Source organism: Mixophyes fleayi, chromosome 2 (genome assembly GCF_038048845.1).
Source record: "Mixophyes fleayi isolate aMixFle1 chromosome 2, aMixFle1.hap1, whole genome shotgun sequence".
Classification (NCBI taxonomy): domain Eukaryota; kingdom Metazoa; phylum Chordata; class Amphibia; order Anura; family Limnodynastidae; genus Mixophyes; species Mixophyes fleayi.
In genome coordinates, this window is record NC_134403.1 from 328966931 (window position 1) to 328979034 (window position 12104).

General features: G+C 39.6%; 1 protein-coding gene across 2 annotated transcripts in view; it reads right to left on the minus strand.

Annotated features, from left to right (window-relative positions):
• SEZ6 (seizure related 6 homolog) overlaps positions 1–12104 on the minus strand; it is a 455419-nt gene that overhangs the window by 111436 nt on the left and 331879 nt on the right. The gene's annotated exons all lie outside the window — the stretch shown is intronic.

Genomic DNA, 12104 nt, shown 5'->3' on the forward strand with positions numbered 1-12104 from the left:
ACCTGCGAGGTGGTCAAAATTAACTGCAAATTACTTGAAATTAGTGTCATTTAGGTTAATAATAATGTAGGGGGAAAAAAAAAAGCAAAAATATGTTATTTTAGCAAAACAAAATAGGGATTGTAGAAAAAAACAGGATCCAAAACCAAAACCAAAACACACAAGGGCGGTTTTGCCAAAACCAAAACCAAACCACAAAGTTAATACAGACCCAAAACCAAAACCAGAACACAGGGGTCAGTGAACATCTCTAGTTCTAAATAAGAGCATCCACAAGGAAACCACAAGAGTACATTGCTCAATAGATCAAGGCCTAGAATCAGTGAACAATAATCTCACTGCTGTGGTACAGTAACAATTTTTGGAGGGCAAAACAGAGTTCCATATAGATTGGACAGAAAATCAGAGGACAAGCAAAGTTAAATAAGTATCAATAATGCTTACTATGGGCCATGTAATATAACATGCAATCTATAGTAAAGACAGCAGTGTATATAACATAACATGCAATCTATAGTAAAGATAGCAGTGTATATAACATAACATGCAATCTATAGTAAAGGCAGCAGTGTATATAACATAACATGCAATCTATAGTAAAGATAGCAGTGTATATAACATAAAATGCAATCTATAGTAAAGACAGCAGTGTATATAACATAAGATGCAATCTATAGTAAAGATAGCAGTGTATATAACATAACATGCAATACATAAGGCTTTAAGTTAAATGTAACCGTTTAATCAGTGGCTGACATGTGAGATTGAATAGATACTGGACTCATTTTAGGCCTATTTGAAGATGTCAGTTGTAATAATGGGAGACTGTAAGATGTCAGATAGATGGTTTTCTCCAGATGGGTTTTCAAACATTTCACACTTCCTTTAGTCTTCAAGGCACATGAAATGACTGTTATTAATGAAGACACGTAGAAAACTAATTAAATGAAACACATAATTTATTTTTGAAAGGTTTGTACACAGATACTATTTACTGTCTAATGGCAATAATCTGAAATATATTTAAAGACCAGTTTCTATAAAGGTGCCAGCAGAGCAATGGTACTGTCTGCTATCAAGAAGGGGAACCGAGATGACCTGGAGACCAGTCCTCTTGTTCAAGTACCATGTAATGATTTTTCAAATATTTATACTAAGTAGTAGTATAAAATAATAAAATTGCCTTTTGGAGATTTTCAAATAAGATGCATGCAGGTGGCGTGGATTCACTTGGGTTTTTTAAATTCAGAATGAGGTCACATATTTAATATCTGCACTAATAGGGCCTGATTCATTAAGTGAACGCAATTTGCGTTTTCTTAAAGCGAACGGAAAATGCACGCAGGTACACCCCTATTCAACAAGAAGAGATCGCAAGAAACCTTTGTGCTTGAATATAGGTCTAAGTCCGCACTTCCTATACGGCACTTGCCATATGCAGACAGATGCACGATGCATATATGTATCTATAAAGTCCCATCAGCACTCACAGGAAAAAGATAAAATTATTAAATACATTAATACCTGTTAATAATATAATAATTTCTGATTTTTTTTTTTATAACATCTTTTACATAAAATACATTTATCAGGATGTTAGTAATGCCTACTATACATACAATGCATTTTTACAGATGCTCTGCATTGCAATCACATGTTCTGCAATGCACAAGTGACCATCATCACTGTCACTCGGCACTTACACCTGCCCTGAAGTTGGTGCCAGTGATATGTCTGATAATGACGTACCTGAGAGATGCCCAGAGCTTGGGTCAGATGGATGTGCGCTCTTACTGTACAATTGACAACATGCGCACACACTTTACCTCCCCCCTGTTCTGCCCTTGAAATCGTAGGCTGTAGGACTTGAAGATGAATTGGATGCACTTGTGTACACTGGCGTGTAGTCCGTTTGTGAGCATGCGCTGAGCAATTTTACGCAGAATACGGCATGTATCGGCATTTATGTTCCTTAATGAATCAGTTCCATAATGTCTAGAAACAGTCCTGCCGACAGCAGTTGTATACTAACATCTCAGCCTCTTTCCTCATTCATTTACTGTAGGAGGAAACAAATGGTATCACATATCACTCTGCTTCCTCCTGCACCAGTGTGTGCACAGCCCACAACAGTCCCAGTCTCTGCAACACATTTCAGATGTTCAGCAGCCAGAAATTGTGGGGCTTATATATTTGGGGATGGGGTTTTGGTTATATGGGATTTGGACTGGGTGGATTGGGGTTGTGACTTATTTAGTGAGATTTTTTTTATGGAATGTAAATAATAAAGCTGCCACCTGCAGTGGAGGAAATACAGGGAAAGGATGTGGTATGGTGACCTCCAATGACTCCAGTCTTCTGATGGGTATGGATATACTAGTGAGGGGGGTAATTTACAGGGACTATCTCGGCAGCATAGTCAGCTGGAACAACCCTGGTAATGAGATATTTGCATCTTTTTCCAATCAACAAAATTTCCTACACGTATTTTGCCTGCCAGTGCGGCTGATACGTATTTTGGTACATGGTAAAGATGACACTTGTGACACTCCCATCACATGAGTTGTGGTCCTTTTTATCCCAGTCATACTTTAACCTGACACATTTGTGGAAAATCAGGAATGGAAGGTAGGGTTGGCTAAGTGTACTGCTGAAAAGATGTAGCAGGTAAATGGGTAGGTTTAAACCAATCCTTAAATTTTGTTTCTTCCATAACACGCAGTCTGAAAGATCTACCTCAATCAGTTATTATGAACACATACCTGATTTAACAGACACATGCAAGGGGAAGATAAGGTTAGATTACGTACTCACTATCTATTACTACACCATTCCAGGCATCTGCAATATCCTTATAACTGATTGTCTTGTATCTCATCAAGCCTACAAAAAGTATATGTTGTGCATTGATATATAGGATATAAGGTTCCCCACAAATGATGACTATTGTTCTGACAATCCGACAATAAAAACACTTCATGGTCCAAAAGTGTGCGTGTGTGTGTGTGGATGTGTGTGCATGTATCTGTATGTATGTATGTATATATGTATGTATGTATGTGTCTGTGTGTTTCTATGTGTGTGTGTGTGTGTGTGTGTGTGTGTGTGTGTGGCATTTAAACAAAGCAATGAATATTATTGTAACAACTACAGAAATGTGTCAATTCCTATGAACTTTTAAGCACCATTTTGTTGTTACCTCAAAGTGTTTCTAATATAATCATAACCAGACACAGTGTTCTCAAATCTAATCATGACACACAGAACAATAGAAGTTCCCTATTGTTTGCATGAGAGAAAAAAAATGTTGCTTTTTATTCATTGTTCATTGAGGTGAATAGAAACTGTGAATGCTGAAGCTCCTGGCTTCTATTTTAACCAAACACAATAACATATTTTGTTCGGTACATAGAAAACCCTGGTAAGCTGTTCTTTGATTTAAATTTTCTCTCTATATCAAAAACATTTAAATCATTTTCCTCCCTTGTAGCACTATGAACATGACCTTCTATTTTAAAACCACATGCAAAGAACAGCAACTTCTAGTTTTACGTGGATGCAGCTGTAAGGTGCTCCGACTCAATCACACAAACAGGTTTCCTCGAGACTATGCAGTGGCCAATGGGAGTCCTGTTTATCATCATCATTTATTTATATAGCACCATCAATTCTGCTGTACAGAGAATACATTCGGCCCGGCCCCATTGGTGCTTTCAGTCTAAATTAGACTTATCATCAGTCTAAATTCCCTAACACACACACAGACAGACACACACACAGACAGACAGACACACACACACACAGACAGACACACACACACACACAGACACACACACACAGACAGACACACACACAGACACACACACACAGACAGACACACATTTTGTCTATTTTTTTTTACCTACTGATATGTTTTTGGAGTGTGGGAAGAAACCAGAGCACCCGGAGGAAACCCATGCAAACACATATAAACTCCTCACAGATAAGGCCATGGTCGGGAATCAAACTCATATCGCCACAAGAATGGCCAATGCTGGGCCATACTCAAAATAGCAAGAAATGGAAGTTGCAATTGATTGAGTGCAGTCTAACACATATACTCAGTGCGGTGAGTATAACACATATACTTAGTGCAGTGAGTATAACACATATACTTAGTGCAGTGAGTATAACACATATACTTAGTGCAGTGAGTATAACACAAATACTTAGTGCAGTGAGTATAACACATATACTTAGTGCAGTGAGTATAACACATATACTTAGTGCAGTGAGTATAACACATATACTTAGTGCAGTCTAACACATATAATCAGTCTTTCGCCCGCTGTAGAAAACTGTATTTTCTGTGCAGGACTTTGGTAAGTAAATGGTAACTGAAAGGTGTCCATGAAATAGGGAAGTAAGTGTGAGATGCTTAAACCAGGGTCACCAAGAGTTTAATGTCATCTGAGGTGCAGCAAGAGGTCATTTTTTTTTTTTGTGGATTAAAACTTTTTAAATTAAGCTGGCCAAACATTGGCCAATCCATATTGGATGTTTTTATTCAATGGATGATGGGAGTTGTAGCTTATTGCCACAATCATTGTACACAAAGCTAAGAGTGTAGGCGTCGTTCCCTGGTAAGTCTGCTACTAGATAGCAGAGCTTCGTGACAATATAGATCAATGCCATTCCTGAGTACAGTGCCGCTAAATCCTACTTTATCCAGGCTGTGCAGCAATCTAGAAAACAGACTGGATTTATTTCTACAAAGTGCTGTTCCCTACCTAAAGATTACAGCCATTTACTGCTTCTAAAACTGCAGCGCGAATTTTGTAGCCCCAAACTTTGTCTAAAAGAATTATCATCAGCCATGTGTGTGAAAATAGGAGGGCAGAATGAATAACTCGCTGAATGGGTGAAGTTTACTTTTAAAAGGGAAAGGATGTTATTCTGATTTGGGGTACAGATATCTCTTCTCTCCGGCCCCATTCCTGTTAGATTGATCCTGCTCTGTGGCCTGAGGACACACTGCCTGTTCACAGTCCGTAATAGTTCTGGTTTATGGTATTTGACTGTCGGTTGCTGTTACAGATGAGACAAGGATTGCTATCTGCAAAGGAATACAGATGGTCTTGTTTTTTGTATCGGGCCACCAGCCAGCACTTACCCAGCTCCCTAGCGTATAACGCATTGTGATTTGAGGAGCCTGCTCTCATACCAAAGACCCCAGTGACACTGACGGATCCACTGCTATTCGGACAGATCTGTGTTTTATGATGTCACCAATCCTCTTTAGGGGAATTATTGCTGTGTGAATCACAGCTGCTGCTGCCATCATTTAGCTGCTGTTTTCTACCTGCAGCCTTCAGTGTCAGAGGGTGAAAAGCTCATGATCAGTCCTCATAGCCTTCCATAAAACATACTAAGACAGTGCTGGGACAGCACTGCTAATTCATCAGCCACTGGACATGGTCTGAACTCTGCAATGTGCGATATATATAGTTATAGGCATGGCAGAGTTTGTTCCGCATCTGGTACAGCAAAGCTGACATTGTGAGTCAGTGTACAGGCTGCCCGGGGTAAACAGTGCTAAGTTATTGTTGTCAAACTGACAGCTCGGTAAATATCAAGGAGTTAGAGTGACTTATTTGACTACTGGACAAACAAGAACAAAACACTATATAAAGTGCCTGGTGGATAGAAGACTACAAAAGACTAGAAGAAGTACCACAGAACAATTACAGCTGTGAGTCTATTTAGTGAAGTCTCTACCAGATTTACTCATCTGAGGCCTGATTCATTAAGGAAAGTTAAGCAAAAGTAAACGAGTCAGGCAAAACCATGTTGCATTGGAAGGGGAGGTAAATTTAAAATGTGATGACAGATTTATAGTTGGGGTAGGGCATGTCCTAGATAAACTTTAAATTTCAGTGTACAAATAAAGCTATCAAGTATTTGTGTGCTACATGAAAAAACAGCCAGTATTTAACTTATGTGCAAATTAATCAACTAATTTGCATCCCTTGCATTGCAACATGGTTTTGTCCAGAAAAGTTGTGTAGAAAAAACTTACTCAATTTTTTGCTTAACTTTCCTTAATGAATCAGACACTGCAATTTTCACTCCTTTTATTTACTGATCTGGATTTAATTAAAAATTGTGAAAAATAGGTAAAATAATGCCATTTTGAGCTGGTTTTGCTCCTATATTACTATTTATAACATTAACATTAATTTCCAATCATTTCTCGTCTATTTTCTAATGATCCTCTCAAAACAGTATAAATTTTCACCAATTTTGACCAAAGTCTGCAGCAATCTGGCCGGCTAAAATAAGTGACAGAGCAGTGGCACAAATATATCGCACAAATACATAGCGGTGTAATAAAAGGTACAAGCCCAAGACTAGGGGACACAATAGATCATCTGGCAGCCTAGGAAAAATGCACTTTAGAGAGCATAAGTACCTTCATTAAAAAGGGATTACTGTAATGATACCTCTCTTTTCTCTGATCTACTTCATAATCAAGAAAGGACGTAACAGAGCATCACTCATAGGCACTTATGCTACAGAAACAGGCAGTGTTCATTGGATGGAGAGTGGTAGAAGTAATACAGTTAATACAGACAATGAAAAACTAAATAGACAGAGGTGGCCTGCACATACATCTATTTATATACTATGCACTTATCGGTGGGTAGAGTATTCACTCGGAGCCAAGAGTAGAGCTTTCAAATACCTTGTTTACTACTTTTACTAAAGTGCATTTTATGGTATGAGTAAGGCAGATCTGGCTGAAAAGCTCTTCCAAGCTAACTTTCCTCGCATTCTCTCCCAAATGAAACTGGACCTTACTATGTGATCATATCATTATATCCCCTGGATAGTCCATATTAATGCTGTCAAAATTAATATCCTCCCCAGACTTTTATATGCGCTTATTGTTGGATAGACTATTCACTGGGAGCCAAGAGTCGAGCTTTCAAACACCTTGTTTTACTATAAGTGCTTTTTATGGTTTGAGTAAGGTAGATAAGGCTGAATACAAATTAGTATGTGCCATAATTCTTCCCTTGTGAATCAAACAAGGGGACTCGTCACTCATGTATATTTGCAAGTATATAAATATGTCATGTATAATATATGTCATGTATATTAATATGGATTGTATATAAAAATATTTTTAGATATTTGGATAGCTTTAAAAAAGACGAAACTTCTAGGCTAGGTAATATGTAAACCAGAGAGTTCAGATTGGGCAATAGTTGGCCTTCTCACACAAGTATGTATAACTCGCATTGATACAGCAGTCAGTTGACAGTTGGCAGCATTAGTAAAATGCTGAAAACAGTTAGGCATTGCAATGAGTTTCAAAGCTCCCAAGAAAGGGAATTTTTGTGCAAGATTGTTATGATGGCTTCAGAAGATTCTTAGGGAAAAGTGGAGGAGTCAAAATCGTGTAAGATGGCATTGTCCCTGAGGCCACCCACATGTTGAAAACGACATGCACAAAGGTTAACAAACCAAGCACTCGAGCAGCAGTCACTGCCCCTTTTGTGACTTAAGTGCTTAATTTGTTTGGGCCCCCACAAAAGCCAACATGTTTGTTGATGGTTGTTCAACTGGATATTAGATAGTGATGTTAACAAATGAATCCTGGGCATTTGGATAATAGTGGTCATCTTCCTCAATGATACCCAATCATCACCCTCATTGAAGATGCCTACATCAATTACATTTTCTTTGAATATAGAAGATACACCAAGTAGGTACCCGTTAGGCAGCGTGTGTGATGCATTCAAGAGGGTCAGCAGCAGTACATTGGAGAGGATCAGCAGCAATACATTGGAGAGGGTCAGCACTGCAGCAAATACACTGAAGATGGTCAGTAGCAATACATTGGAGAGGGTCAGCAGCAAATACATTGGAGGGTCAGCAGCAAATACATTGGAGAAGGTCAGCAACAAATACATTGGAGAGGGTGAGCAGCAAATACATTGGAGAGGATCAGCAGCAATACATTGGAGAGGGTCAGCACTGCAGGAAATACATTGGAGATTGTCAGCAGCAATACATTGGATAGGGTCAGCAGCAAATACATTGGGGAGGATCATCAGTAATATATTGGAGAGGGTCAGCACTGCAGCAAATACATTGGAGAGGGTCAGCAGCAATACATTGTAAAGGGTCAGCAGCAAATACATTGGAGAAGATCAGCAGCAAATACATTGGAGTGGGTCAGCGCTGCAGCAAATACATTGGAGAGGGTCAGCAGCAATATTTTGTAGAGAGTCAGCACTGCAGCAAATACATTGGAGATGGTCAGCAGCAATACATTAGAGAGGGTCAGCAGCAAATGCATTGGAGAGGGTCAGCAGCAAATACATTGGAGAGGGTCAGCAGCAAATACATTGGAGTGGGTCAGCGCTGCAGCAAATACATTGTAGAGGGTCAGCAGCAATACATTGGAGAGGGGACAGCAGTGTCAGTATCAGAGCACATTAGATGGACAGCATTGACATCAATAGACATAAGTTAACAGATGATGAGACAACACCCAGGTGTGATACATACATGTGTTCGACAACTACAGGATTGACATGATATGATTGGTGGGCAACAGAATATACAAGGTTAGAAAGTTGACAATATAATGACATTCACAGTATTATTAGGACAACAGTTGAAATGTAGACAGTATTTATTAGATTGACAATTCAAATGTAGACAATATTATGCCTAACTCTATTCCTGTCCCTATCCCTAACCCTGTCCCTAGATCTTTCCCTATCCATAACCCTGTCCTATCCCTGTCTTTAACCATATCCCTAGCCCTATCCTTAACCCTATAATAATACTGTTGACATTTGAATAGTCTACATAATCATACTATCCACTATGTGAATTGGCGACATAATAATACTTTTGACACCTGAATTGTCGACTGTTACACAAGCTTGCAGACCAAGGCCAAAATGTAAAATAGTGCAAGATTGAATTGTCCTTGGCCCCACCCACCACCCTTATGTTAAAAAGGACATGCCCCACAGAAGATGACTTTCACTAGAAAAGCTTTCTATTTTAAAAGAAAGATATCTGTTTGTTGGATTCTGCTGCTAATAGTCTGACAGCAAAAGCACTGTTTATCTCAAAGAGTATACTAGTTAGTTCAGTGATATCTATCTAACTCAGTCTGTATATACCGGCTAGTACTATTATATATATACAATGCATTAACAACAACCAGTAGCCACTAGTCTATGTAAAGTGTATTTAAGACTGCAATTAAAAGCAATTGATCAGCAAACTATTGTAGCTGACTATTCTCTACAGAACTGCTTTAAGTTTACAATAATGATTCCATTGCTTTCTTATTGTTTTCCTATGTCCCTGGTTCACCTTGAAAACTCTTTTCTGAACAGAGCTCCACAGCTTACGTCCTCCCTACACGCTGTCTGTTCTAAAATGGCACTTGAGAGAACGGGGGCAGACTATATATACAAAAAAATCACGGGTATGACGTTTTGCATCGTTGTGAGATGTGAGTTTGGCAGGAGAAACTGGGTCAATCAGATCCCCACCGTCGAATTTGAAGTAATTCCAACCCCTGATCTCTAGTTTTATGACCCCATACCCACTTTTTGCTAGTGTTTGGTTGCATTTTTCAAAGCGCAGTTTGTTGCATCCACATGCGTTTACTGCAAGGAAACATATTGGGGCTTACTAAAGTGACCTCCAATGACCACAAAAAGCTAGTAACAAATGTGTCAAACACATTTTCACCCACATTTTACTTTTGTTAATTTAACCCCCCCCCCCTGAAAGCCCCCAAAAAACATAGGTCATAGAAGCAAACAGTTCCAGATTTTTTACTGTCAGTAAATTTACCAATTGTTGGCAGCCATTTCATTAAAGATATTTTGTGTGGATGATTATAATCACTTGTACGTATTACATCCAGACCTCCACCATGTGACCCCCAAAAAACAAGAACCTCAATAGAGGGGGCTGCGCTGCCCTAAGCAACCAGTATTTCTGCCACGTGTACAGGGAAGTGGTTAAGCCGATTCTCTACACCAGTCAATTACATTCCTGAGCCCTCATAACAATGTGGGGAGTAGGGTGATGTGAGTAGGGCATGCTCAGTCACCCCATCCATCACACATTGTCATACATACTGTCCAGTGGTGGGATTCAAAAAAATTAACAACAGGTTCTATGTCCTAATGACCATTTTAACTATACCAAAAGATATACCGAAAGGTAGTCTAACAATTCACGCATTAAATACTGCAATAAGAACAGTAAAAGAGGTAAAGACAACTAGATTATGTGTAACGGAAGATTTTTAATATTAAATACCTCACAAACAGTTAGTGAAGATATATCCATATTGCTGTTTGATTGGCGTCCTCACTTGCAATTTTCTTTGCTTTTATCCGAGCATCATCAGCTGTGTGATTTACCCTTAACCATCATTGCACTGTAGGAGTAGTATTCCATTCCTTCAGCGGTAGGCCGATAAGACCTGCAGTGACAGGCTCAGCACATCAGCATCATCACGGTTACTCACCCCAGATGCCGACGGTCGGCGACGGTGAGTGACCCAGTAATGTCCGTACTCCCGGCCCGGGCTGCCTGTCTGCTCTGCTCTGCTGCGCTGCCGCGTGATGGCTGATGGTGGCTCCGCGGCCTCCGCCCTGGGCTGGATCTTCTTCTCGCATCTCTCCTCTGCACAGTCTGTTGTGCGTTCAGGACACGTGTAGGGGGAGCCAATCGTTGCAAAGAACAAGGGAGGCAGGGTGGGGCTTATATGATGACTGACAGCCTGAACAGCCCTGCACAGCTTAGAACAGTGGAGCCAGGCCGGTGTGAGCTATTAAACTGATTTGGGATCGTTGTCCAGGCCAGCAGGGCAAGCTGCAGTGCACAAGGTGTAAAAATTTAAAGCAGCCGCACACAGAGCTGGATTAAGGCTTTGGGGGGCCCGGGGCACTTAAGACAGGGGGGCCCCTAAGATCTAAAATTAAGGGAATAGTGACAGATGCTGCATTACATCATCTGGCTACAGCCCACAGTATGACACTTACAGCTCTCCCAGAGGGCTCGCCTAGGTTGTCTGCATAAGAAATATCATTGTTTCCACAAACTAAAATACTGTACATTAAAACAATCATCAAAACACCACATTAAAATTGGTATTGACACCACACATTAAAACTAGCAATGATACCGCATATTAAAAATACCATTGATAATGCATATTAAAACTAGCAATGATACCGCACATTATAACTAACATAAAAAATAATATATATATATATATATATATATATATATATATATATAAAATGTACTAAAATTTTATTCAATATTTATTCAAAATTGCTAATGGGTGTGTTGATGCACCCTCCTACAGACCAAAAAACCTGCATTGTTGTGTACACCATTGAACGGTCACCAAAAATTAGGATTGTCCCACTAGAATCACAACGTTTCACAGACTCTGCTGCTCTCTCCTACCTGTTCTTCTTACTTTCACCACCTGTGCTGCAGGTTTTTTTAGTCGCGGCTTGTCTGGATCCTGGAATGTTGGAGGACCTATTTGGAAAAAAAATGGGTACATTTAGAAAATTACAGCCAGCCCCGAGGTTAAATCAATACCACCCACGATTAATAATTAGGCCTTCCTCCAGCCCCAACATTAAAATAATAGTATTCATATTTAATAAATAAACCTATTTCCCTCCCTATAAACAGGTCCAGCAATAAATGAATAGTATTTGCATTTCAGAAATATACCTATTTCCCGAACCTGTCACTGCCATTAAATAATTCATAGGCACATTTAATAGAGACTTCATTGTCCCCAAACTCACCCCCAAACCACCCCATCTTAAATTAATAGTCCCTACTATTGTGACTCTCTCCCCACCTTTTTCCTTATACTGTGCCTCTCCCCCGCACTTTTTCCTCATACTGTGCTGTCTCCCCATTTTTCTCAATCTGTGCATCTCCCCCCTTTTATCTCATGCTGTGCCTCTCCCATTCCCCCCTTTTACCTTACTGTGCCTCTCTCCTCCCCGTATTCCTTACTGTGCCTCTCTCCCCTTATTCCT